Source organism: Pseudophryne corroboree, chromosome 1, assembly GCF_028390025.1.
Source record: "Pseudophryne corroboree isolate aPseCor3 chromosome 1, aPseCor3.hap2, whole genome shotgun sequence".
NCBI classification, from domain to species: Eukaryota; Metazoa; Chordata; class Amphibia; order Anura; family Myobatrachidae; genus Pseudophryne; species Pseudophryne corroboree.
In genome coordinates, this window is record NC_086444.1 from 396,329,627 (window position 1) to 396,357,549 (window position 27,923).

General features: G+C 46.0%; 2 long non-coding RNA genes and 1 pseudogene across 2 annotated transcripts in view; 1 reads left to right on the forward strand and 2 right to left on the reverse strand.

Moving 5' to 3' along the window:
• Positions 1 to 484: 484 nt before the first annotated feature.
• LOC134942211 (5S ribosomal RNA) lies at positions 485 to 603 on the reverse strand (annotated as a pseudogene).
• A 16,269-nt stretch (positions 604 to 16,872) lies between these two features.
• LOC134887316 (uncharacterized) lies at positions 16,873 to 23,934 on the reverse strand. Its single transcript, XR_010171021.1, has 3 exons — positions 23,855 to 23,934; positions 17,923 to 17,986; positions 16,873 to 17,229 (listed from the first exon to the last, which is right to left on the reverse strand). It is a non-coding gene; the product is annotated as an uncharacterized LOC134887316 (long non-coding RNA).
• Positions 23,935 to 24,095: 161 nt separating this feature from the next.
• Positions 24,096 to 27,923, forward strand: part of LOC134887327 (uncharacterized) — a 100,690-nt gene continuing 96,862 nt past the window's right edge. The window contains exon 1 of the long non-coding RNA XR_010171023.1: positions 24,096 to 24,178. This is a non-coding gene — a long non-coding RNA (uncharacterized LOC134887327). The remainder of the gene's footprint in view (positions 24,179 to 27,923) is intronic.

Below are 27,923 nucleotides of genomic sequence, written 5' to 3' on the forward strand. Positions count from 1 at the left end.
TGGGTCACATTGAAAAATAAATAATATAAGTAATATTGTGAGTCTCTGAAAAAAACTGACTATGTAGACCATACGTCTATATTCTATCACCGCCTGCCTACCATTTTTACAGTAATTTTGTTAAGGTAGCCCCAAGTGTGATTGTCAGTGGTGCTCCCAAGGTTCTTGAATATAATCGAATATACAAATGGAAAGAGAAAAAGTAGTAACCTTGGTTGGGAGCACTCTATTTCAGAGACAAAAAGATTGTGATTATTGTTGTGCTAAAGCATAACTTTTATTATATCATACTTGATTAAAAGGCAAATACAGGGACCAACCTTAAGAGAAAAGTCTGTAATGCAGCCAAGTTTAAGAACAGAGAAATTAGTTTTCTTTAATCGTGAAAATATTAAGGAAATAATGGTTTATTCTGTGCTCAATTGCATAATTTGTATGTCAGAAGCCAGACAAGCAAGCCTCTTGCTGTGACACTATCATGTGTGACCTACAACACCTGATATTCCCAGGTGGTCATCCAACCTGGTACTGACCAGGCCTAACACTGTATTGCTTCCAAGATCGGATGAAATTGGGCATATACATTGTGGTATGGTAGTAGGTAAGATGGCATTAATCAGAGTCTGGTTGCCATTTTATGAAATGGAGAAATGACCCAAACAGGGAATATGTAGCGATACTGTATGTCCATTTAACAGATATTTCTCTGGATACAAATGTATATAAGCCATTAATAGATGACCGTCATTCGCCTTGTCATTTTACCCATAAATGAGGGTATATGAAGGATTTAAATCATTTGGTCACTCTTGTTGGTGCAATGAGATGAGCTTGGGAGTAGCAGTTCGCCCCTTAATCACAATTGAGGTAGGAGGCACCAATGTCTCAAGGTAGTCCGCGTGGCCAAATATAAATTGCGTTAAGCTTAAGTGTTAGCTGAGACAGTAGCATTAACACCCTTCTGCTGTTCTCCCGTCATGCCAACCATGTGGTATCGAACGAGGAATGAGAGAGGGTGAATCACCACCTAGCAGCCAGAAGGAAGTAAGGAGAGATATATCGCACTACAAACATAATAGGTTTCTCCTTGATGTGAAAATTCACAGCGCAGGAAGTTGAACCTCCCTACTCCTTTGGAGTGTGATAATACCAGGAAAGGGAGGACAGGGAAACAGAGAAGACTCATAAAAAACTGCCCAGTGTGTATGCTTATTTAGCAAATATAAAATGTAAAAAAAAAAAAACGTTTCTCCTGTTTGTCCAATTCCTATAACAGACTGATAGGATAATACAAAATGTATCACAATTCCATTGTGTTCATTAAGAGCCAAAACTGCATTGCTTTTAAGTATCAATCATTTGTGCAAGTATCAACAGCACATTATATAAACAGAGACATAGGGGTATATTCAATTAAAGTTGGATCCATTCCGACATGTATTTGTCGGAATGGATCCGACAACCCCTATTCAATCCCATCTAAAATTCTACTTTTTCAAGTCGAATTTATATGGGACCCAGAGGAGGGGGGACAGCCGGAGGCAGCCAGAGGAGATCAGCGCTACGGAGTAGCGCTGCAGCAGGATGTCACTCAGCTGCCCGACCTCACGGCAGCTTCCACCCGGCTCTAGCAGCGTGCTGGAGCCGGGTGGAAGCTGCCGTGAGGTCGGACGGGTGAGTGACATCCAGCTGCAGCGCTACTGTAGCGCTTATCTCCCTGTATGCCGCCGGCTGTCCCCCCGGCTCCCTGCGACTACACCCCCCCTCGCCTCCTCTGGGTCCATCATTTTGATGTCGGATGGTCGAAAACGGGCCCAAAACCTGTCAGATTTGGCCCCGTTTTTCGACATCAACACGTGGATCGGCAGCTATTACGCATATCCACGTGCTTTTCGACAAGTCGAATGCCTCGACTTGTCGAAAAGCACTGAATAGGTCGAATCACATTTCGACCTTAAAAAGTCGAAAACTGACGTCTTTTCGACAGACGGCAGTTTTCGACTGCAATTGACTATACCCCTAAGGGTGTGTACACACGGTGAGATCCTTGCTATGCCAGATTTTCCCTTGCGATTTCCCTTGAACTCCCTGGAGCCCAGATAGCACAGATTTTGACTAACTTTTCTTGAGATATGGACTATGTGTGCTTACAATTTTGGCTTATGTGAGATTTTGGCTTATGTGAGATGTCATTGACATGTGAGATGAACTAGATAGTACACCGATCTAGCAAGGATTGACTTGCCTGCACAGTCAATCTTTTCTTGCGATGCCGACCTGGCGGGACCACGCATTGGGATCGAATCGGGATCGCAAGGTGACTTTCACCTTGCGATCTGCACTAACTTTTCTTGCGATTTTGACTATATAGTCAAAATCGAAAGAAAATATCTCACCATGTGTACACACCCTAAGCTATATTGCTGTTATGTATTAGACGTTTGAAAAAAGTATCAAAGACACATTTTATAGACAGTGACTGGTAAAATACAGGGGTGGGGTTAGTGCTGGTTTCTAAGGTCTACTATCCACTTATATAAAGGCAAGAGAATGCCTCCACCTCCTAGACAATTATACTTAATCCCTACTATTTGGAGATTAAAGATAGAAGCGTCATTTGTGGACTAGGAAGTGTGCCTAGATCGGACAGACTTCTGGTTCACTTTTCAAACACAACAATACATAATTAGCAGAGATAACAAACCACACAGCTTTCTATTGAGGGCCGATTCACTTTGCAGCCACAGCGTGCATAATTAGCAAAGGTATCATACCATAGTGAATCCGCTGCCCATTGCTTGCCATTCGTAACTATCCGAAGCCCCCGATCATAGGGTAAAGATAGTGGTACCGTATTGAGGATAAATCCTGCCTTGCCCTTAGATCTTGCCCGTCAGCTCCGGTGGGGATAGGGTGGCTGAGTGGGTCTGTGTGCTGCTGGCTCCGGCAGACGCGGGCACTCTCTCTCCATGACCGCGTTCACTCGTCCCGACGTACGTTTCACAGTTGCTTGTTCATGGGCTTCGTGAACTGCTGATTACCCCCGTCCAGAATATAATGATTCTCCTGGCCTATCATGGCTCTCCGGGGAGGTTTTAATGAAGGTGTAACAAATTATAATCAATGCATGCCCAGAAGATCCTGGGCTTGTATGCATATGCAACAAGTTGCAACTTAAGGTGTGTACACACGGTAAGATCTTTTCTTCCGATTCTGACTATATAGTCAGAATCGGAAGAAAAGATAGTGCAGACTGCAAGGTGACAGTCACCTTGCGATCCCGATCCGATGCCGATGCACGGCCCCGCGCGGTCAGCATCGGCCGAAAAAATAGGCTGTGCAGGCAAGTCAATCCTGACTATCTCTATAGAAGAGATAGTCAGGATTGACACTTAGCCAAAATCGCACAGAACCAGGATCGCAAGCACACTCATTATGTGCTTGCGATACTGGCTAAGTGCCGACCCGCCCCCCGTCGCACAGTGAGAATCGGATAAGTCTTCTAAAAAACTGTGTAAGGTTAATCAGAACTGATAAACCTATCAGTTGTGGTGATGGACATATCAGAAAAAAAAAATAGGTCGTAGTTAGTTGAGTAGAAGTGTCAGTTTCTGTTAGAAACTGACTGGTATATTAGATTATGACTAATCATGTGTGTACCCAAGTGTTATGAAAATCGGACCTATTACTGTGTATCCGAACCGTTGTGTAAGTGAAATGTACCCCGAAATTAAGTAGGTGTTTAAAAAAGGATCAATGGTTGTTAGTGTAACTACTGTGTGAATAGAAGACATCCCTAACTCTAGATGTCATATTATTGGCAAAAGACGTGCTTGTAGGATAAAGTACTCTGCAAGAAGTGTCCCCTGACTCCGGGGAATATTAATAAAAAGATATGGGTACTGTGGATGATCCAGTGTCGTGGTATGAAAGAAAATGCGAACTAACAATAACAAATGTGCAAAAACAAACCAAATGCCAACCTCAAACCAGTGTATATGTGTGTGTATAAAGTATTTATGTGTGTAGTGATTAGTAATATGTAGAGGCAAGATATAGTAAATGACAAACTCTTTAAATATTGGACATGGTGACTTCCTGTATCCATGATACATTTTTTTCGTCTGCTTCTTGTCGGCTAGTATTTAAGTTGGAAGAAATGCTCCAAAGTTGATGTTCTCGTTGAGTCCTCCTGGGTTAAGCGTCCCTAACTTGAATGTCCATTCACATTCCTTACGTAGAAGAGTGTTAGTGAGATCTTCTCCTCGTATCCCGAGTTTGACTTTTTCCAACCCGCAGCCTGCATGATGGTTCAGAAAGTGTCGGCCAACCGATGTTAATTTCTTCATTCTCTCAATATCTTTTGTGGCATTACGTATGGACCCTATATGTTCCAGTATCCTTTGCTTGAAAGATCTTGTAGTCATTCCCACATAGCGGTTACTGCAAGTACAGAAAATGCAATAGATGACTCCTTCTGTGGTACAGTTAATGAAGTGTCGAAGTTTAATAGTTTTTCCAAAACGGTCCTGAATGCTGTTAGTCTTTAGATCACATGTGTTGTAGGTCACACATGGCAGTGTCACAGCAAGAGGCTTGCTTGTCTGGCTTCTGACATACAAATTATGCAAATGAGCACAGAATAAACCATTATTTCCTTAATATTTTCACGGTTAAAGAAAACAAATTTCTCTGTTCTTAAACTTGGCTGCATTACAGACTTTTCTATTAAGGTTGGTCCCTGTATTTACATATTCTGTGTCATAAATATATTTTTTATATTATGTTAATTTTTTTAGATTGTAAATGACTGTTTAAATACATTTGCGCGACACCGAGAACGGTGCCTCCCACTGTGCATTGTAATCGGCCGGAAGCAGGGGGCGGGCAGGGGGCAGGGCCAAGTAAAGGGCTGTAAAAGCCCATTGAAACAAGTAATGGAAGCGGCATCTGCCCAAGTGGAGCAGAACAGCAGGGATGTGCTTTCAACCTATCTGAAAGCACGCCCCTGTCACTGTGATTGGTCACTGGGCAGCAGCTGCAGCACTGACAGTGACTGCATTCGGCTGTCACTGGCAGTGCTGTAAGGGCAAAGGACGTGCATAGCAGTGGCAGCGTCTGAGTGCAGCTCTCCCTTCATCTTCTGCCGGCTTTGTCCTCCCAGGCAGCAGCATAACCAGGTCAGGGACACTCTCTCTCTCTCTCTCTCTCTCTGTGGCTCTCCCCTCTCCTCCGTGTTCCACTGGCACCCTCCTCCCAGGCAGCAGCATAACTCTCTGCGGCTTTCCCCTCTCCTTCGTGTTCCGCTGGCTCCTTCATCCCAGGCAGCAGCATAACCAGGTCGGGGACTCCCGCCGGCTCAGTCCTCCCTGGCAACAGCATTACCAGTTCTCTCTCTCTCTCTCTCTCTCTCTCTCTCTCCTTTTCCCCTCCTGTGGATTAGAACAATGTTTGTAAATATAATTTTCATTTTTACAGGTATCCCTATTGGATTCTACATGGACAAGTGGATGTGATCAGCGTGGGATGTAGGTAAGTATGTGTGAGTGTGTAAGTGTGTTTTAATAAATTTTTACTTTCACGGTGTGTGTTGTGTTTTTATTGTTTTTTTGTTGTTGTAGAACTACAGGTAACAGCGAGCCTGTTATTTACCCGCATGCTGGTACTTGAGGTTCTCCAAGTACCAGCAAGTGGGGGAGGCTTGCTGGGCCTTGTAGTTCCACAACAAAAAACAACATTCATTTGTTTGACACACTTATGGCAATTAGCCTGGCACCCACTGCCCAGGGGTGCTGGGGACAGCCTCGGGCTTCAACCCTGGCCCTTGGGTGCCTGGAGAGGGGAACCCCTTGATTTAAGGGATCCCCACTCCTCCAGGGAACCCCAGCCAGGGGTGACTAGTTGGGGGGATAATGCCACAGCCACAGGGACCTACATAAATGTGTACCCCATTGTGGCATTATCTCCCTGGCTAGTGGAGCCCGGTGCTGGTTACGGGGGACTCCTACATCTTATGTCCTCCATATTTTTGGAACCAGGACCGGACTAAGAGCCCGGTGCTGGTTGTCTAAATACGGGGAACCCCTGTCCAATTTTTTTCACAGTATTTAAACAACCAGGACCGGCTCAAAGAGCCCGAGGCTGGTTATACTTAGGAGGGGGGACCTCACGCATTTTTTTTAACCCATTGAGACCCTTTTCCATTAAGTTAATGGAAGCCCTGGACAACAAAATTGCATTCATGTCCTCCTGCCAATCCCTTCCCAGTCCCAAACACATTTTTTTTTAAATAAAAATGGTCTGGTTCATTTGATGGTGGGCGGGTTTGTAAGCCATTGGCAGTGGCAGCGGGCATCGGCTCAGGGGCAGTAGCGGACATTGGCTCGGCGGTGGTAGGGGTCATTGGCAGGATTCAGCAGACATTATGGCTGTAGTGGCTCTCCAGCCACTGACCTCACTGCACGTCACTGAGGTGTAGCCATGTTGATCATGGCTACATCTGAGGTAAATGTGCACCCTCGGCACAGCTATGCGCACCTGTGCCTAGCCATGCCGAACTGCAGAATTTGCCGCTCCCATCCATGTGAATGGGGCACACACGTCTTAGACGTCCAGACATACGCGGTGCATCGCGCCTAACAAGACACAATTGCGGTAAGATGTAGCCACGATGAGAATGGCTACATTTGTACAGTTGTAATCCCTGTTAGCATCAGAAATGAATGCTATGGTGGTTATGACTGTCCCCCCCTCACTGCCATTCATCTCTTGCTCTCTTTCTTCACTCTCTCACCATTGGCGTGTAGGTGCGTTTTTCTCCGGCTGGGTAAATAGGTCAAAATAGCAGATTTAAGGTGACAGAAAGGATGACTGGGTTAAGCAAGGTTAGTGGGTGGGCGGGTGGTCTGGGCAAACTCTGCATAGTCTCTTAATGCCTAGAGGGACGGGCAGTCCTTCAGCCATGGGTCCCCAGAGGTTTCCTCCACAAGGGGGTTTTTCCTCTCCTGAGTGCTGAAGGATGACTCTTCATGAGTCATGAGGATCCCGCCATCTTGTTCCTCTTATAGGACAAGTTTGTAAGAATACTGGACCAATCTTAGTCCGAAATTACGGTACCTATTTTAGAATGCAAAGTAAATAATAATATGAATAATTACAAAATAATAATAATAATAATCATCATACTGTAAGATGAAGAAGAAGAAGAAGAAGAAGAAGTGGCTACATTTTACTTAAAATAAAAATAGACATTTATTTTTTAAATATATTTTGCTTGAAGTTGTCTTTATTAATAAATTCTTTCAAAAGGTGAAGAAATGACATATTTGAGGCGACAAATATATTAGAAGAGTTCAGAACCATGCATTGTTTATTCTACACAAGAGAGTACCAGGCGAGGCAGCCATGTTGGGTGCACTACATAGGTTATACTGTGCGATAAGCAAAACATGGCAGTAAGGTATACAAGGGTAAAATAAAACGCAACTAACAGGACACCTAGTTCTGCAGCTTACACAGTAAGGAAAATAGTCTTTCTCTATAATTGCTTTTAGATAATTTATTCTTTTATAAAAAATTTAAAGTGAGCTGAGGTGAAAATTACAAAAGAGGGTCCAGTCACATTTTTAAATAATAATAAAAAAAACTATGGGGGTGATTCCGAGTTGTTCGCTCGCTAGTTGCTTTTAGCAGCATTGCACACCCTAAGCCGCCGCCTACTGGGAGTGTATCTTAGCATAGCAGAATTGCTAACGAAAGCTTCGCTAATTTTTTCGTAACGATTACCCCACAGTTTCTGAGTAGCTCCAGACTTACTCAGCCATTGTGACCAGCTCAGTCCTTTTCGTTCCTAGTTTGACGTCACAAACACACCCAGCGTTCGCCCAGTCACTCCCCCGTTTCTCCAGCCACTCCTGCGTTTTGCAACTCGAACGCCTGCGTTTTTGCGCACACTCCCATAAAACGGCCAGTTTCTGCCCAGAAACACCCACTTCCTGTCAATCACACTACGATCAGCACAGCGATGAAAAAGCTTAGTTATGCCATGAGTAAAATACCTAACTTTTGTGTAAAATAACTAAGCGCATGCGCTCTGCGAACCTTGCGCATGCGCAGTAAGCGACTAATCGCATTATAATGAAAATCAGCAACGAGCGAACAACTCGGAATGACCCCCTATATCTGACCAAAAAATGAAAAACAAAATTGTATAATAATTCTCCAACACTCCGAAGATGGTAAGCTCATATTGTGAATTACATAAAATATTTATATGAATCCCACATAATCACTGTTACACACTGGTGGTTCTCACTGAGCGGAGGTTGAGACGAGAAGGGTGTCATTCGGCTACCCAGCTGATGAATGTATGCAACAGATAGCAGTGCAGGGTCACTGGAAGTGTTGTGGATCTCTGATAATCTCAGGTCTCTGAGGAGTTAAGTGAAAACTGCTGTCTCCCACTGTGATGCTCTAAGACACTGACAAGATGGCGCCGCACTTATGTGCAGTATTTTGGGTCAGCAGCCATCTTGGTACAGGGAGTGAAGCCTCCCTGAAGGAACAGTATGGAATCTGCACAGTAGCGCTCTCCCCTTGCAACACTTTTTACATACAAATAGGATAATAATGATAAAACTCCCACATAGGGGGTAATTCCAATTTGATCGCAGCAGGATTTTTGATAGCAATTGGGCAAAACCATGTGCACTGCAGTGGAGGCAGATATAACATGTGCAGAAAGAGTTAGTTTTGGGTGGGTTATTTTATTTCTGTGCAGGGTAAATACTGGCTGCTTTATTTTTACACTGCAATTTAGATTGCAGATTGAACTCACCACACCCAAATCTAACTCTCTCTGCACATGTTATATATGCCTCCCCTGCAGTGCACATGGTTTTGCCCAATTGCTAACAAAAATCCTGCTGCGATCAACTTGGAATTACCCCCATAGTCATCTAAATGGGATGTAGTCACCATCCCGGAGGTCAGCATACTGCCGCCAGGATCCCGGCCACCAGAATGCCGGCAGGGGGCCGAGGACTATTCCCACTCATGGGTGTCCATGACACCCATTGAGTGGGAATAGAACCTATGGCGAGCGCAGCAAACCACCGAGCCCACAATGTGGAGAACGCTGTGAGCCCGCAAGGAGCTTCGTTTCGCTCGCCCCCCTGCCGGCATTCTGGCAGCCAGGGATCCTGACGTTGGTATGCTGACCACCAGGATCCCGGCTGCCGGTCAACCATATCCAACGCACCTGAATGACTACTTGTGCCTGGTGTAGGATTTTCAAATATGTGTAGATTACTGTATGCAAGGATTTAGAACCGTATAGGAACTGAGATTTAAGGTGTAATACATGTAGTTAAAAAAAAGTTTATTTTATGGCAGTAGTTTCCAAACTGGGGGCTGTGACACCCTGGGGTGCCTCAGGAAAGGGGGCGGGGGCTGGGGGGTGTTAGGGCGACCTTGCAGTAGTGCCATAGTTCGGTGGTCCAGGACCAATTCAAATTATTTATACTTAATTAAATTGGCAAAACCAGTCCCTCACCACATACAGTAACTGAACCTAAGGATGACATACTGTTTCATAAACACAATTGACTTCATTTTATATTTTTTTCTGAATTTCTCAATAAGAAACTTTGGCCTAGGGGTGCCGTGAAGCTAATTCTGATACTCTAGTGCAGGGGTGTCACACCCGCGGACTGTGGGCCCCATGACTCCCGTATCGCATTCTTTTGCGGCCCACGGGCAGGGGTCCTTTAGCGGCCCGACCACTTTGCTTGCAGCGAGGGCAGGAGAGTGCAGCACGCACTTATCCTGCTCCTCAGTCCGGTCTCCAGCGGAGGCGCGAGTATCTTAAATCAGGTGCCAGTTCAGAGATCGTGGACCGGCAGCCAATGAGGAGCTGTGCCAGAGTCTTTGCTTTGTATGTGCGATGCCATCTTCCCAAAGAGATCACTGGGAAGATAGCACCCTTCCACTTGCTACAGCAAGGGCATACTGGGGAGGAGTAGCAAACTGGGGCCCTCCAGCAGACCCTCCCCCAATGCACGTCTTTCAGAGTTTTTGGGGCGTTTTTTATAACAACATGGTGATGACACTGTAACACAGAGATTTTCAACCTTTTACAACTCGCAGTAAACTGAACAAGATTTAAATATTGCCAAGGCACACTCAAATATAATGGTGATGCATGGTGCAGTTGCGTGTTCTAGGATGTCATGTCGCAGCTTCTCCATAGGTAACGCAAGAACAGGCACGGTGACAGGGGGGGACAAAGGGAACACTTGTGCAGGGCCCCTAGGTTCAGGGAGGCCCCAAGTATTAAGGACAGAAATAAAGGGGGCCACAGTGCCAATATTGCTTTTTAAAGTGTATGCTCCAGCTGCTCAATTTAAGCAGGAAAACAATTAACAGGCCACCTAAAATGAATGCCGTTGTGCTTGGCCTTTTCTGTATGTCCCTGCCACTACCACCGAAGAGCTGGGTAGCCCAGTATGAAAACCACCTGCCAGGCTCACTGACAGGCTGAGTCAAAGGCTCTATTTTTTTTTTAAAGTTCACCTCTGCCAAGTTAAGGAAGGTTCAGGGGGCCCCAGAGATATCAGTGTACTGGGCCCCAAGATTTCTGTTGCTGGCCCTGACCCTAACCCATACCCCTAAACTAACCCTAATGGCTGCAGTAGAAATAAATGTTTCTATGTATATAGTGTATTGAAATTATCTGCAAATCCAATGGTACCGTAAGTGCGGTATATACTTGCACTTCTTTGTGGGGCGAGAACTTCTCCCATAAAGGGAATTCAGCCCTATGAATAGAGGTTGTGTGATCCCTGTGCAGAGTCACAGAAAGGGTTCATCTCTGCAGTTAGTCACACAAATTACATTGTTGCATTTTTTGCAGAAATGGAGCTCGGAACTGTAAGCCACAGACCAGCTGCAATAATTATGCTGGGTACACACTAGACCAGTGGTTCTCAAACTGTACCCTGGGGTGCCTCAGGACACTTGCAGGGGTGCCTTGGATTGGTGGTCCAGGACCAATTCAAAATATTTATAGTTAGTGTTATAGGCTCTCTATGTACCCCACCTGTGTCACCCCTGTCTGTCTACCCCTCCCCTTTAGAATGTAAGGTCTCACGAGCAGGGCCCTCTTCCCTCATGTGCTTATCCTTTCTTACTTTAATAATCTTCAACTGCACCAAATCCAGCAGTCTTCTGCCACCTGATACTTATTCCAGTGTCATCTGCTGATGTAACTATGTTTATTTACCCTGTACTTGTCCTTTACTGTCATCAACTGTAAGTTGCTGTTTTCCTGTTTGATTATTTGTTTATGTACTTTGTAATTGGGCGCTGTGGAACCCTTGTGGCGCAATATAAATAAAGGATAATAATAATAATAATAGGCAAAACCAGTGCCAGTGGCTGGCAATCATAACATATGTACACAAACAGAAGCAAATCCTGTCCCCTACCATAGGGCCAGTGCTAGGGTGTTTGGCGCCTCCCTGCAAACTATAAATTTGCGCCCTCTTTCCAATACTTAATAAAGGGACAGTGCGCGCCTTCAAAAAGAAGGTGTGGTATCACAAGGAAGGGGCATGGCCACACAATAAAAACCCAATCCAAAGTACACCACACAGTAGCGCAATCTTGTCATTACACCGCATGTAGTAATAATAATATTGCCCACAGTTAAAGTACCCTTTATACACATGCCCACCATATCAGTGCCGCTTACACACATAATAATGCCAACAGAAGCAGTGCCGCTTATATACATGCCCACGGTAGCAGTGCCACTTATACACATGCCCACAGTAGCAGTGCCACTTATACACATGCCCATGGTAGCAGTGCTACTTATACACATGCCCACGGTAGCAGTGCCACTTATACACATGCCCATGGTAGCAGTGCCACTTATACACATGCAACGGTAGCAGTGTCGCTTATATACATGCCCACGGTAGCAGTGCTGCTTATACACATGCCCACAGTAGCAGTGCTCCTTACACACATGCTCACGGTAGCAGTGCCACTTATACACATGCCCACGGTAGCAGTGCCGTTTATACACATGCCCACGGTAGCAGTATCGCTTTATCTGTGCTGCTTATTTACATGCCCACGATAGCAGTGCGACTTATATACATGCCCACAGTAGCAGTGCCACTTATATACATGCCCACGGTAGCAGTGTCGCTTATATACATGCCCATGGTAGCAGTGCCATTTATACTCATACCCACAGTATCTGTGCCGCTTATATACATGCCCACGGTAGCAGTGCCATTTATACACATACCCACGGTAATAGTGCCACTTATGTACATGCCCATGGTAGCAGTGCCACTTATACACATGCCCACGGTAGCAACACCACTTATACTCATACCCATGGTATCTGTGCCACTTATGTACATGCCCACGGTAGCAGTGCCACTTATAAACATGCCCATGGTAGCAGTGCCACTTATACACATACCCAAGGTATCTGTGCTGCTTATATACATGCCCACGGTATCTGTGCCACTTATATACATGCCCACGGTAGCAGTGCCACTTATACACATATCCACGGTAGCAATGCCACTTATATACATGCATATGGTAGCAGTGCCGCTTAAAAAAATATTCAGACAAAATTGGAAGCACACACTTGCGACAGAATGATTCATAAAATTTCTGTAGAGAACAAGGTTTTCAAGGAGTTAAACTCACTGTTGTGTTGGGCTACCTTGAACCCAGACAAGTGCATCAGCATGTAGAGGGAGAAGGGCTCAAAAACCAGAGTGCAGGGAGAACTATTCCTTGCTTAAATCACCAGCAGCAGGAACAGAAACTGAAACTAGACAGCCCCTGCGGACAGAAGGAGTTTCAGACTGTTATGTAACCCCTATGGACATACATAAAAAATAAAGGCAGAGAGCTTTTTCTATATTTTATGTATGTCCATTCACCACTGCTGGTTTTTACATATGGTGCCTTTGTTTTAAAGATACCTTGATAAATCTAAAGTACCACACTGCAGTGTGAGTTTCGGAACTCTGTACCCAGTGGTCGAAGTGGAAATTTTGAAGTATGGGTATGGAAAAGTCAAAGACGCAATTATGCGCGCGCGCTCCAGAAAAGGGGGTGTGGTCACCCAAAAGGGACAGCAGGGACTGCCAGAGTGACAGCAGGGACAGGGAGTGAGAGTGACGACAGGGAGAGAGAGTAACGACAGGGAGAGAGAGAGTGACGACAGTGACAGCAGGGAGAGTGACGAGAGTGACGACAGTGACAGCAGGCAGAGAGAGAGTGACGACAGTGACAGCAGGGAGAGAGAGAGTGACAGTAGGGACAGTAACGACAGGGAGAGAGGGTGACAGCAGGGGAACATTACCTGACCGTGGTCGGCGGAGGCACCCATGGGCAGCGCCGGTGATAAGGAGGTCTTTGGTGCGGTGAGGTCCCTCTGACCGCCATTTGTTGTGGGTGAGCGGCTGGCGGCGGTAAGCGTCGGGAGGCTGGTGGCTGGCGGTGGTGAGCGGTGTGTGGCTGGCGGCTGTGAGCTAGTACAGTGCTCTACACAGCCACCGGCTGCTGAGCAGGGATGGGAGCATCATGTGCAGCAGGATGGCCACTTCCCTCGCCTCCTGCTGCACTTTCATCTCCGTGTCAGTGGAAGGCGTGGCGGTATACCATACCGCTGTATACCGCCCCACTTCGACCACTGGCTGTACCTATGCATATTGATATCCTGTGCACATTTTGAGTGTAATCTTGCTGTGTTGTAAACGTACTACACCATATAACTGCTACGTGTTTTGAACCACTTCATCTTGTGTGAGTACGGTACGTCTTTCGTTTTGGGAAAGACGAAGTTGAAGTATCTGATTTTGTCGGTTCACACTGGGTGTTAAAGCTCAAGATACCTTTATGAGCCTAAGTGACCTCATCACTATGTGAGTTTAGGTACGCTGTAGCTGTTATATGGATTCAGCATAATCATCACTATACTCTTTGGTGGAGGGTGTCTCCAGAAATATCAAATATACTACACTATATTTTCTGGTTTTAATTTTGAGGATCTTCGTTTTGACGGACGATGGATTCCATATATAAATGAGAAACCGATAAAAAGAAAATTTGGTTACATCCTTGTATTTAATGGACTAAAGGACTAAGTATTCCCTCATTTTGATTGGAACAGAATTATGCGCTATTTCCTGTAAACTTTTTTCCATAATAGACTGCAAGGGCCTCAAACCAGAAATAATCAGTCTTAGCCAGTCTGGTGGGGTGTGTGAGGTCATGCTGTGATGTCATAATGGCAACTGCCTATACAGGACTCTGCTGTTGCTGTCTCTTGCATATGCCTCAGAGGCCTGGCACGGCATGGCACACTGGTAGAAGGTTAGTGACTGGACAAAGATAAGAGCAGTTAAATTCGAATCGTCGGCAGACTTTTAGCATGACTATTATAATATATGACTTATGACCTTGGGGATAGCATAGTATTGGATATAAACAAAATATCACACCTACTGGGACAGTACCGTTACCTAACAACCACAAGCGGCTGCAAATGGGCCATTGGAGATATTTGAAGAGCGCTGTCTAGATGGGCCTATAATGTTCCTAATTAAATCCTTTATGTGCGGCTGCACTCATGACATCTCCTTGGAGTTGTTTGGTGAGACTATAATGTTGCAAATTAAATCCTTTACTCTCTCTCTCTCTCTCTGCCTGCTTAAATCCCAGTGTGCCAGTATTGCAGGCTGATCCATTTCTATTAATGTAAAGAGATGTAAAAGAATTATATTGTGCTTTAAACATTACTTTTGTTTTTATCCAATACTACAGGTGTAGCAGGGACGTGCAGTCAGGGGAGGCAGTGCCTCCCCTGTCATTCCTGATTAAAATAATACAAAGAAGATACTTACTATGACACATATTGTGTCATAAGTATATATTTTTATTATGTTAATTTTTTTAGATTGTTAATGACTGTTTACAAACATTTGTGCGACACTGAGAATGGTGCCTCCCACTGTGCATTGTAATCGGCCGGAAGCAGGGGGCGGGGCCAAGCAAAGGGCTGTAAAATCCCATTGAAACAAGTAATGGAAGCACCTGCCCAAGTGGCGCAGAACGGTAGGGATGTGCTTTCAGCCTATCAGAAAGCACGCCCCTGTCGCTGTGATTGGTCACTGGGCAGCAGCTGCAGCACTGACAGTGACTGCATCCGGCTGTCACTGGCAGTGCTGTACGGGGCAAAGGACATGCATAGCAGTGGCAGCGTCTGAGTGCGGCTCTCCCCTCTCCTTTGTCTTCTGCCGGCTTCGTCCTCCCATGCAGCAGCATAACCAGGTCAGGGACACTCTCTCTCTCTCTCTCTCTCTCTCTCTCTCTCTGCGGCTCTCCCCTCTCCTTCGTGTTCAGCCAGCACCTTCCTCCCAGGCAGCAGCATAAACTCTCTGTGGCTCTCCCCTCTCCTTCATGTTCCGCTGGCTCCTTCCTCCCAGGCAGCAGCATAACCAGGTCGGGGACTCCCACCAGCTCCTTCCTCCCAGGCAGCAGCATAACCAGGTCTCTCAGGGATGTAGGTAAGTATGTGTGAGTGTGTAACTGTGTTTTAATAAATTTTTACTTTCACGGTCTGTGTGTTGTGTTTTTATTTGGTTATCTTGTTGTTGTAGAACTACAGGTAACAGCAAGCCCGTTATTTACACGCATGCTGGTACTTGAGGTTCTCCAAGTACCAGCAAGCGGGGGAGGCTTGCTGGGCCTTGTAATACAACAACAACAAAAAAACAATATTCATTTGTTTGACACACTTATGGCTATCAGCCCGGCACCCACCGCCCAGGGGGGATTTAAGGGGTACCCACTCCTCCAGGGAAGCCCAGCCAGGGGTGACTAGTTGGGGGGATAATGCCACGGCCACAGGGACCTACATAAATGTGTACCCCAGTTGTGGCATTATCTGCCTGGCTAGTGGAGCCCGGTGCTGGTTACGGGGGACCCCTACATCTTTTGTCCCCCATATTTTTGGAACCAGGACCGGACTAAGAGCCGGGTGCTGGTTGTCTAAATGCGGGGAACACCTGTCCAATTTTTTTCACAGTATTTAAACAACCAGGACCGGCAAAAAGAGCCCGAGGCTGGTTATACTTAGGAGTGGGGACCTCACACATTTTTTTTTAACCCATTCAGACCTTTTTCCATTAAGTTAATGGAAGCCCTGGACAGCAAAATTGCATTCATGTCCTCCTGCCAATCCCTTCCCAGTCCCAAACACTATTTTTTTTTCTATAAAAATGTACAATATATCACAAGTATGATGAGCAGGCAGGCATCGGGCATTGGCGTCATCGGACTGAGATGCAAATTAGTGGCGGAGGGCTGTGTCAGTTGATGGTGGGCAAGTTTGTAAGCCATTGGCAGTGGCAGCGGGCATCGGCTCAGGGGCAGTAGCGGGCATTGGCTCAGCGGCGGAAGGGGTCATCTGCAGGATTCGGCGGACATTATGGCCTCGCCAGCCACTGACCTCACTGCAAGTCACTGAGGTGTAGCCATGTTGATCATGGCTACATCTGAGGTAAATGTGCACCCTCGGCACAGCTATGCGTGCCTGTGCCTAGCCATGCCGAGCTGCGGCATTTGCCGCTCCCATCCATTTGAATGGGGCACACACTTCTTAGACGTCCAGACATACAAGGTGCGGTCACGCCTAACAAGACACAATTGCGGTAAGATGTAGCCACGATGAAAATGGCTACATTTGTACAGTTGTAATCCCTGTTAGCATTAGAAATGAATGCTATGGTGGTTTTTGACTGCCCCCCCCCCCCCCCCACCCCTCCCACTCCCATTCATCTCTTGCTCTCTTTCTTCACTCTCTCACCATTGACGTGTAGATGCGTTTTTCTCCGGCTGGGTAAATATGTCAAAATAGCAGATTTGAGGCGACAGAAGGGATGACTGGGTTAGGCAAGGTTAGTGGGTGGGCGGGTGGTCTGGGCAAACTCTGCATAGTCTCTTAATGCCTAGAGGGACAGGCAGTCCTTCAGCCATGGGTCCCCAGAGGTTTCCTCCACAAGGTGGTTTTTCCTCTCCTGAGTGCTGAAGGATGATTCTTCATGAGTCATGAGGCTCCCGCCATCTTGTTCCTCTTATCGGACAAGTTTGTAAGATTGCTGGACCAATCTTAGCCCGAAATTACGGTACCTATGTTAGAATGCAGAGTAAATAATAATATGAATAATTACAAAATAATAATAATCATCATCATACTGTAAGACGAAGAAGAAGAAGAAGAAGAAGAAGAAGAAGAAGAAGAAGAAGAAGAAGTGGCTACATTTTACTTAAAATAAAAATAGACATTTATTTTTTAAATATATTTTGCTTGAAGTTGTCTTTATTAATACATTTTCTCAAAAGGTGAAGAAATGACACATATTTGAGGCGACAAATATATTAGGAGAGTTCAGAACCATGCATTGTTTATTCTACACAAGAGAGTACCAGGCGAGGCAGCCATGTTGGGTGCACTACATAAGTTACACTGTGCGATAAGCAAAACATGGCAGTAAGGTATACTAGGGTAAAATAAAAAGCAACTAACAGGACACCTAGTTCTGCAGCTTACACAGAGAAGGAAAATGGTCTTTCTCTATAACTGCTTTTAGATAATTTTTTCTTTTATAAAAAATTTAAAGTGAGCTGAGGTGAAAATTACAAAAGAGGGTCCAGTCCCATTTTGAAATAATAATAAAAAAAACTATGGGGGTGATTCCGAGTTGTTCGCTCGCTAGCTGCTTTTAGCAGCATTGCACACCCTAAGCCGCCGCCTACTGGGAGTGTATCTTAGCATAGCAGAATTGCTAACGAAAGCTTCGCTAATTTTCTCGTAACGATTACCTCGCAGTTTCTGAGTAGCTCCAGACTTACTCAGCCATTGCGACCAGCTCAGTCCTTTTCGTTCCTAGTTTGAAGAAGAAGAAGAAGAAGAAGAAGAAGTGGCTAAAAAAATTTTTTGAATCAAGTGTTTTTTTATTGTTTTCCAAAAGAGAGAAAAAAACATAAAATAAAATGTTAAAAAAAAACATAACAATAAACATATCAATTAAACCATTACAAAATCAAATTTGTGCTTTTCAAATGATTCCTTTGTACAGTAATAATATAGTGTGGATATCAAGCATCATCCACTTCATTTTCCAGAATAATCATATACAATTATAGGAGAGAGCAAAAAGAACAAAATACATGCTATATTGCGTGAAGGGGGAAGGGAGTGGAGAGTCAGCCGGTCCACGCCAGGAGTAACACACCACTGTAGGCAGTACTTACAACCATCACTTAAAGTGAGGGGTCAATAAAATATTGAGAGTTCCTCCAAAAACCCCATATCTTATCAAATTTCAGTAGTGAGTTTCGCTTAGTATACATAAAGCATTCATGGGAAAGAGAGGCATTCACAAGAGCAACCCATTCAGCAGATGACGGGGGAGCCTGAGCCATCCAAGTACGAGCAATACATACCCGGGCCAATGCTAGAACAATGGTTACATAAAGATAGGAGTGCATTGCGAGGCACTCTCTTAAATCGAGACCAAATATGCAAATGCGCGGAGTCATCAGCGGAATTTGGACACCCGTGCGAACTATAGATGCCGTGATATTTTCCCAAAAGGCATTCACCCATGGGCATGACCAAAGCAAATGCCAGAAACCAGCAGCCGGAGCAGAACACCTCAGACATTTATCAGAAGTCGAGCCTCAATTTTAAACAGACGGCAAGGAGTCCAGTAGACCCTGTGCAAAATATGTAGTTGTATCTGCTGGAATCTAGCACTCGCCGAGGCCGCACGCGGGGAGGCCAGGATATGCATCCAATCCTCCTCAGCAATTGCACCTAAATCTTGCACCCATTTAGCTCGGAGGGCAGTCAGCCCATCCAATCCAGAGGAGGAGAGAAGGAAGGAGTACGAAGTCGAGACCCTCCCGCGAGAAGGCAAAGTCCGAATTATCTTACGAACAGGGGACTCAGAGAGTTGTGGAGCAGAGCCCCGCCACTGTGCCGCCAGCGCATGCTGGAGCTGCAAATAACGAAAAAAATGTTGTCTAGGAACACCGTAAGTAGTGGACAGATATTCAAAGCTATGGAGCACCCCATCCTGATAAAGTTGTCCCACTGCAGATACCTCATGCAAGATCTAGATAGAGCTACCCTCTAATCTAAAAAGTTTGGAAAAATTTATATTATTCCAAAGTGGAGAATAAGGGTCCACTGTGGAGTCACCCAGCAACTTCTCAGTCACCAACCATACTCTGCGAGCCTGTTGCAATAAAGGGGGGAGGGAGGACAACGAAGATTTTGCTAGTAAAAATTGTATTGGAGAAAATGATAGCCCAGCCGTATCTAGTAGAGCAATCGGCAAGTTCCCGTAGTCCCCCGGGGCAACCCATTCATAAAGTTGTACCAATTGGGCAGCTAAATAGTACAGATGTATGTCCGGCAATGCCAAACCTCCTTCCATTTTAGGTCTACAAAGTGTTTTCTATGCAATACGAGCCCTTTTAGCACCCCAAATAAAGGAAGCAATATATCGGGAAATTAGCAAAAATTGTGAGGCAGGGATATAAATTGGTGCATTCTGCAGTATATAAAGAAATTTGGGTTGAATAATCATTTTTATAATATTCACACGACCCGTTACAGTTAAAGGGAGTTTCTGCCAAATACGCAACTTCATGCGCAAATTATCAATCTGGGGGGTTAGATTCAGGATGACAAAATCTCTAGGGGAATGAGAGATTTGAATACCAAGGTATTAAAACTGGGTGCACTATTGAAGGGGAAGATCATAAGAGGATGGAGGTGACATAGAGGAACTTAACGGGAACACCATCAATTTACCCTAATTAATACAAATATCCGAGAAAAATCCAAACTCCCCGACCAGGTCTAAGAGAGCAGGTAGAGAGGGGAATATATCTTTCAGATATAGTATCATATCGTCCGCATATAAACCAATTTTTTCCTCTTGACCCACAACTCTAAGTCCCACTATATTTGTTGCAGTCCTAACAGCGCAAGCCAAGGGCTCTATAGCAAGAGCAAAAAGCAGTGGGGACAGAGGGCACCCTTGTCGTGTTCCCCTTGCCAACAGGAAAGACTCTGTAGTGAAACCATTAACCACGACTCTTGCAGCCGGACAGGAAAATAAAAGTTTAACCCAGGACATAAAATACGGGCCTATCCCAAATCTGGCAAGGGCCCCCCACAGATACACCCATTCCACGGAGTCAAAAGCACGGGCAGTGTCAAGAGAAACCACTATCGCACCGTCCAGCCCATCCCCCGCCAACTGCATATACGTAAATAGTCATCTGAGATTGACAGTGGTAGATCTGCCAGGCATGAAGCCAGTTTGATCACAGTGGACTATCTCCAGGACCACAGTGTTAAGCCGGAGCGCTAAAATTTTGGCAATAATTTTTATGTCAGTTGACAATAGGGAGATAGGACGGTACGAGTCTAGAAAAAGGGGATCTTTACCCGGCTTCGGTATTAACACCACCAGTGCTTCCGCCATAGAAGGGGGAAGAGTGCCACCCTGCAACAGTAATTCAAAAATCAAACGGATTTTGGGGGCAAAAAATCCAGATGGGTTTTGTACAGTTCAATAGGGAGACCATCGACCCCCGGGGCCTTATTACTGGGAAAGGACATAATGGCATTTTTAACCTCCTCCAGCGTAATGGGTGCGTCCAAAAATCGTTGAGACTCAGGGTTTAGAGAAAGAACTTCTATCTTATCAAAATAGTCAGATAATGCTGAGGGCGTATATTGCACTCTGGATTTATAAACGTCTAAAAAATAGGTATAAAAACTAGAAGCTATAGAAAGGGTGTCAGTGCAGACAACACCAGACATACTCGTGATACTATGCACAGTGGCGGGGAGCACCTCTTGCCTAGCCAAATAGGCCAGAAATTTTCCTGACCGATCTCCCTGAATATAAAAATCATGGGCGCGGAACAGTAAACTTCTTTTTGATTTATCAATGAGTAGGTCCGTCAGTTGCTTATGAACAAACAGCCATTCCACCCAATCCGCAGGGAGGCCGCTACGCAAATAGGTCTGCTCGAGCTCAGTACTCCTCCTCTCCAACTCCTCCTCAGATTTTCTGCTAGCTATCTTCAGCTGGGCAACTCTAGATATTAGTGAACCTCGCAGGAAGGTTTTATAAGCATCCCACACCAACAGAGCATTATCACATATAGGATTATTATCAAAAAACTCCTCCCAAAGCACAATTAGTTCAGAGGCTGCACCCATCAGGGTCAGACAAGAATGGTTAAACTTCCAAAATGATGCCCCCCTAGGTATATCAAGACACAAAGACAACAGTATAGGGGAATGGTCAGATATCCCACGGGATAAATATCTCACTGAAGACACACAGGGAAGCAGGGAGCGTGTAAGCAATGCCATATCAATACGGGAAAATACTCCATATGAACTAGAGAAGCAGGAAAAACAGCTGACAGAAGAGTTACGCAGACGCCACACATCCACAAGTCCAAGCTCAGAAATTAAGCGGGCAAAGGGAGTGGGTCCAGAAGCCACACTCTGGGCAGCAGGCCTCCATTATCGGCAGCCTCGTTCAAAACAGCATTAAAATCACCAATACATATAGCTGGGGCAGAGGGAAATTCCTGCATGAAGGCGCATGCCTTCACCAAAATTCCAGAATTATATGGAGGAGGTATATATATAGCAAGCATCACAAATGCAGAACCCTGTATCGTGCCAGCTAAGAACACATAACACCCTAGTGGGTCAAGTTGGACCTTAGTACAGGCAAAGTTCAAATGTTTATGAATCAATATTGAAACCCCCCTGGAATTAGAATGGAAAGTAGAGTGAAACGCCCACCCCCACCCAGGGTTTCTTAAGCGAGAGAACCCGGCTACCAGTAAGATGTGTTTCCATAAGAAAGACTAGACCAGGATTCTGGGACTTGATATATTTTAGAACTGGGGAACGCTTAACCCCATCATTAAGGCCTCTAACGTTCCATGAAAAAACATTTACCATAGTGACGTATAACCCTTAAGTATGGCAACAGCAAGCCATCGGTACTCCATCGCAACACCGGCCATCTCCCACGCAATCATAACACAAACACAACATAGCACGTTCTGAACAAACAGCACAGTAAAAGCACATATAAAAAAACTTAAAACATAAGTAAGAAAAATAACAACACCCAGCCCCCCCTCCCCGCATGCCAACCCAAACATAGGTACACCTAACCCCAAACATTATATTGACTCTAGGAGAGAGTCAAATTAAATAAGAAAAACTAATTGCGGGGCAACCAAACCCCATAACCTTGAGGACATGAAGTCCCCAGCCTAACGTCAGGAACATGCCAATAACAAAGATTCAACGGCCCTGGCAAAAGACATTCCTAAAAAAAACAAATTCAGCACCCAAATAACAGAATATAGATGCTGTAAAAAGAGAAAAGCAGTGTAAACAAAAAAACACAAACAAAAGTCACTCAGGGCGGGGCAGCACGAGGTGGAGGTTGTAAATCAATCCAGGCAGATGCATCCCTGGGCGTATCGAAGAAATGGGTGCGATTGCCGGACACCACCAGAAGACGAGCAGGATATAACATAGAATATTGGAGTTCAAGAGCACGAAGCCGCTGCTTAACCTGCGTAAACTGCGCATGGGACTTCTGGACCTCAGCCGAAAAGTCCTAAAACACAGCCACCCTCTGACCTTCATGCTCCAACGGGCCTTTAATCCTAGTGAGATGTAAAATAGTATCCCTGTCCTTATAGTGAAGAACCTTAGCGATGAAGGTCCTAGGCGGAGCGCCCGGGGAAAGGGGGCGAGTAGGAACACGGTGGGCCCTCTCAATAGCAAATTGTGGGGTAAACGAATTTTTACCAAATGTGGATAACAGCTAGGATTCCAGAAATTGTTCTGGTTGAGAACCTTCCGCCTTTTCCGGGAGGCCCACAAAACGAACATTATTTCGTCTGAGACGCCCCTCGATGTCCGTCAATTTAAGCTTGCACGCAGACATCTCCGTTTCCAGGGAAGCAAGGCGGGCAGGGACAGGTGTACAGGAGTCTTCCAACGAATAAATGCGGTTCTCTGTCTCCCCAACTCTGTCCCGGAGTTTCTGCATATCCTGCCGTATAAGCGAAACGTCAATATGAACTTCCGCCACTTCTCAGAATCTGTAATGGCTTGCAATATTTGCGACATGGTAACCTCAGCAGTCTCCGCCATGCTGGACAAGGGGGGAGAGGAGGGGGCAGTCGACGATGCAGAGGAGATAGGAGAAATAGGAGTGCGTTCTACGTGAGCAAATTGGGCTAAGCAGAAGAACGACGCCTTCGGACCATCAGGTTTATAGAACAGGGTCAAATGAATGAATGCAAGTTCTGTTATAAATCTCAGGACAGGTAGGAATGCAGTATCAAAATATGCAGCACAGAGGAAAGAGAGAGGGGGGTGGGGGTGGGGGTGGTAAATGCAGCAGAGGGACCACCAGTCCACACAACCCCACACCTCTCAAGCACTATCAATACCAAAGACCAGCAAGCTGCAGCAGGGTCACATAAATTGCACTCCTTTCCAGGTGCAGGGGTTAATATAATAACAATGTGGAGACCTTCCACAGAGCAGAGCCCCACAGTGATTCAGGCACAAGCCACTTCGCCCCCAGGCAGTAAAGGAGAAGGTGAGTAGCCTCCCAAATAAATCAGGCAGTGCAGGCAGCAAGGGAAGTTCAGGCGGGAGCAGAGCCGCACTCACCGCCAATCACAAGATGGCGCCCGACAGCCCTCCACAGCCAGCAGCTCCGTGTAGAAGATCCGGCACCAGAGGGAGACTAGGACATGGCGCACACAGAGCAGCGGGTGCCGCGGGTCACTCCCCAGGAGAGAACGGGGCAGACAGTCCGGACAGCCAGGAGCAGAGAGAGGTCGCAGGCCGCGACCTCCGCCAAACACAATATGGCGCCCGGCGGACCCTAACAGATGGCAGCTCCACAGCAGGGAATCCAGCACAGCAGGGGGTCTGACACTCAGGCGCTATCAGCGGCAGGGTCTCGCGGTCCATCCTCCAGGTGCCAGCAGGGTAAGTCAGACCAGCCAGGGGGTGCAACCAGGGCCACGAGCCCAGGAAGGAGATCCACAAGATGGCGACGGCTGCACGCAGGCCGGTCCCGGCCAGAACAGCACAGTGCCTGTAAACTCTTCTAGCCAGGGATTAGGGCATAGAAACACCCTGCAGCAAGACCCAGAGTGGCCAGTAGCCCTTCAGACAGTTGTGTGGGGCCCAGGGGGCAAACACTCAGGGCAGCAGGATACTTTTCAGGAGTATTTAGGCTGGGGAGCTAGGAGATCACGTCCTACTCCATATCCAGCTAGGTCACGCCCCAGAAGTGGCTAAATTTTACTTAAAATAAAAATAGACATTTATTTTTAAGTATATTTTGTTTGAAGTTGTCTTTATTAATAAATTCTCTCAAAAGGTGAAGAAATTACACATATTTGGGTAGACAAATATATTAGGAGAGTTCAGAACCATGCATTGTTTATTCTACACAAGAGAGTACCAGGCGAGGCAGCCATGTTGGGTGCACTACATAGGTTACACTGTGCCAGGGCCGTTTCTAGACAATTTGGCTCCCAGTGCGAGATTTAAAAATGCGCCCCCCCCCCCCCCCATTGCTATAAAAAAAAATGCGCCCCCCCTTATAGCTATAAAAAGAAAAAGTATGCGCGCGCCGGAGGCGCGCGCGCTCCCAACAAGGCGTGGCCTCATCTGATATCATCACGCCCACCACAGGGGGGAAAAAATAAAAAAAGTCCCCATTTTACACATTACAGCAGCCAAGTGTCCCCATTTTACAGAGCGCAGCAGGCAGATATCCCCATTTTACACAGTACGCAGGCAGGTATCCCCATTTTACACAGTGCGGCAGGCAGATATCCCCATTTTACACAGCGCGGCAGGCAGGTATCCCCATTTTACAAAGTGTGGCAGGCAGGTTTCCCCATTTTACACAGTGCGGAAGGCAGATATCCCCATTTTACACAGTACGCAGGCAGGTATCCCCATTTTACACAGTACGCAGGCAGGTATCCCCATTTTACACAGTGCGGCAGGCAGGTGTCCCCATTTTACACAGTGCGGCAGACAGGTGTCCCCATTTTACACAGTGCGGCAGGCAGGTGCCCCCATTTTACACAGTGCGGCAGGCAGGTGTCCCCATTTTACACAGTGAGGCAGGTGTCCCCATTTTACACAGTGCGGCAGGCAGGCCCCCATTTTACACAGCGTGGCAGGCAGGCCCCCATTTTACACAGCGTGGCAGGCAGGTGTCCCCATTTTACACAGCGCGGCAGGCAGGTGTCCCCATTTTACACAGCGCGGCAGGCAGGTGTCCCCATTTTACACAGTGCGGCAGGCAGGTGTCCCCATTTTACACAGCGCGGCAGGCAGGCCCCCATTTTACACAGCGCGGCAGGCAGGCCCCCATTTTACACAGCGCGGCAGGCAGGCCCCCATTTTACACAGCGTGGCAGGCAGGTGTCCCCATTTTACACAGTGCAGCAGGCAGGTATCCCCAGTGTGGCAGGCAGGTATCCCCAGTGTGGCAGGCAGGTGTCAAGTGGTGGGGGGGAAGGAAGGGGGAGAGAGAGAAGAGAGATATACTTACATGTTCCGCTCTTCGGATCCCGCCGCCGGACGTCCCTCGCGCCAGCCGCCCCCGCCGCCGCCTCCTTCCAGCTTCTCTCCTCCCTCTCCCCGAGCGCTCCTGCTCGGGGGGCGGGGCTTCGTGGAATGACGCGTTTGCGTCATGACGTCACGACGCAAACGCGTCATTTTGCGAAACTCCGCCCCCTCGAGCAGGAGCGCTCGGGGAGAGGGAGGAGAGGGGGAAATAACACTTAAAGTGCCGCGGCGGGCGCCCCGTGCGGTTGCACGGCTCGCCCGCCGCTAGAAACGGCACTGCACTGTGCGATAAGCAAAACATAGCAGTAAGGCATACAAGTGTAAAATAAAAGGCAACTAACAGGACACCTAGTTCTGCAGCTTACACAGTAAGGAAAATGGTCTTACTCTATAATTGCTTTTAGATAATTTTCTCTTTTATAAAAATTTTTAAGTGAGCTTAGGTGAAAATGACAAAAGAGGGTCCAGTCACATTTTTAAATAATAATAATAATAATAATAATAATAATAATAATAAAAAAACTATATCTGACCAAAAAATAAAAAGTAAAAATGTATAATAATTTTCCAACACTCCGAAGATGGTAATGCTCATATTGTGAATTGCATAAAATATTTATATGAATCCCACATAATCACTGTTACACACTGGTTCTCACTGAGTGGAGGTTGAGACGAGAGGGGTGTCATTCGGCTCCCCAGCTGATGAATGTATGCAACAGATAGCAGTGCAGGATCACTGGAAGTGTTGTGGATCTCTGATAATCTCAGGTCTCTGAGGAGTTTAGTGAAAAACTACTGGGGGTAATTCCAAGTTGATCGCAGCAGGATTTTTGTTAGCAATTGGGCAAAACCATGTGCACTGCAGGGAAGGCAGATATAACATGTGCAGAGAGAGTTAGATTTGGGTGGGGTGTGTTCAATCTGCAATCTAATTTGCAGTGTTAAAATAAAGCAGCCAGTATTTACCCTGCACAGAAATAAAATAACCCACCCAAATCTAACTCTCTCTGCACATGTTATATCTGCCTCCCCTGCAGTGCACATGATTTTGCCCAATTGGTATAAAAAATCCTGCTGCGATCAACTTGGAATTACCCCCACTGTCTCCCAGTGACGTGCGGTGAGGTCATTGCCTGGGGAGGCACTGATATATATTACATATATATATATATATATAGATGACAGGTAGGGGTCCGGCACAGCCACTTTAGACAAATATAGCTCTGGGTGCCCTCACAATGAAATCGATGCACAGAGGGTAGGTGCGGCACTACAATAAACCACGTTTCAATGCCTTTTATTTGTTAGGCATTTTCATCCTATCCTGATGAAAATGCCTAACAAATAAAAGGCATTGAAACGTTGTGGTTAACGGAGTTTCATGGCTAATTTATTGGAGTGCCGCACCTACCCTCTGTGTATATATATATATATATATATATATATAGTGATCGAAGTGGAAATTTTGAAGTGGGGGTATGCAAAAGTCAAGAATGCAATTATGCGCGCTCCAGAAGAGGGGGCGTGGTCACCCAATAGGGGGCGTGTCCAGTGTAGTAGAACCCCTTATACTATCTAGTACTGGTGCCCCTTTCATCTTACAGCACACGGTATGAGCCGAAATTCACATTGTAGCACACTGAATGAGCCGACATTCACATTGTAGCACACTGAATGAGCTGAAATTCACATTGTAGCACACTAAATGAGCCGAAATTCACATTGTAGCACACTGAAGAGCTGAAATTCACATTGTAGCACACAGAATGAGACGAAATTCACATTATAGCACACTGAATGAGCCTACAGTCACATTGTAGCACACTGAATGAGCCGAAATTCACATTGTAGCACACTGAATCAGCCGAAATTCTCATTGTAGCACACTGAATGAGCCGAAATTCACGTTGTAGCACACTGAATGAGCCGACAGTCACATTGTAGCACACTGAATGAGCCGACAGTCACATTTTAGCACACTAAATGAGCTGAAATTCACATTGTAGCACACTGAATGAGCCGAAATTCACATTATAGCACACTGAATGAGCCGACAGTTACATTGTAGCACACTGAATGAGCCGAAATTCACATTGTAGCACACTCAATGAGCCGAAATTCACATTATAGCACACTC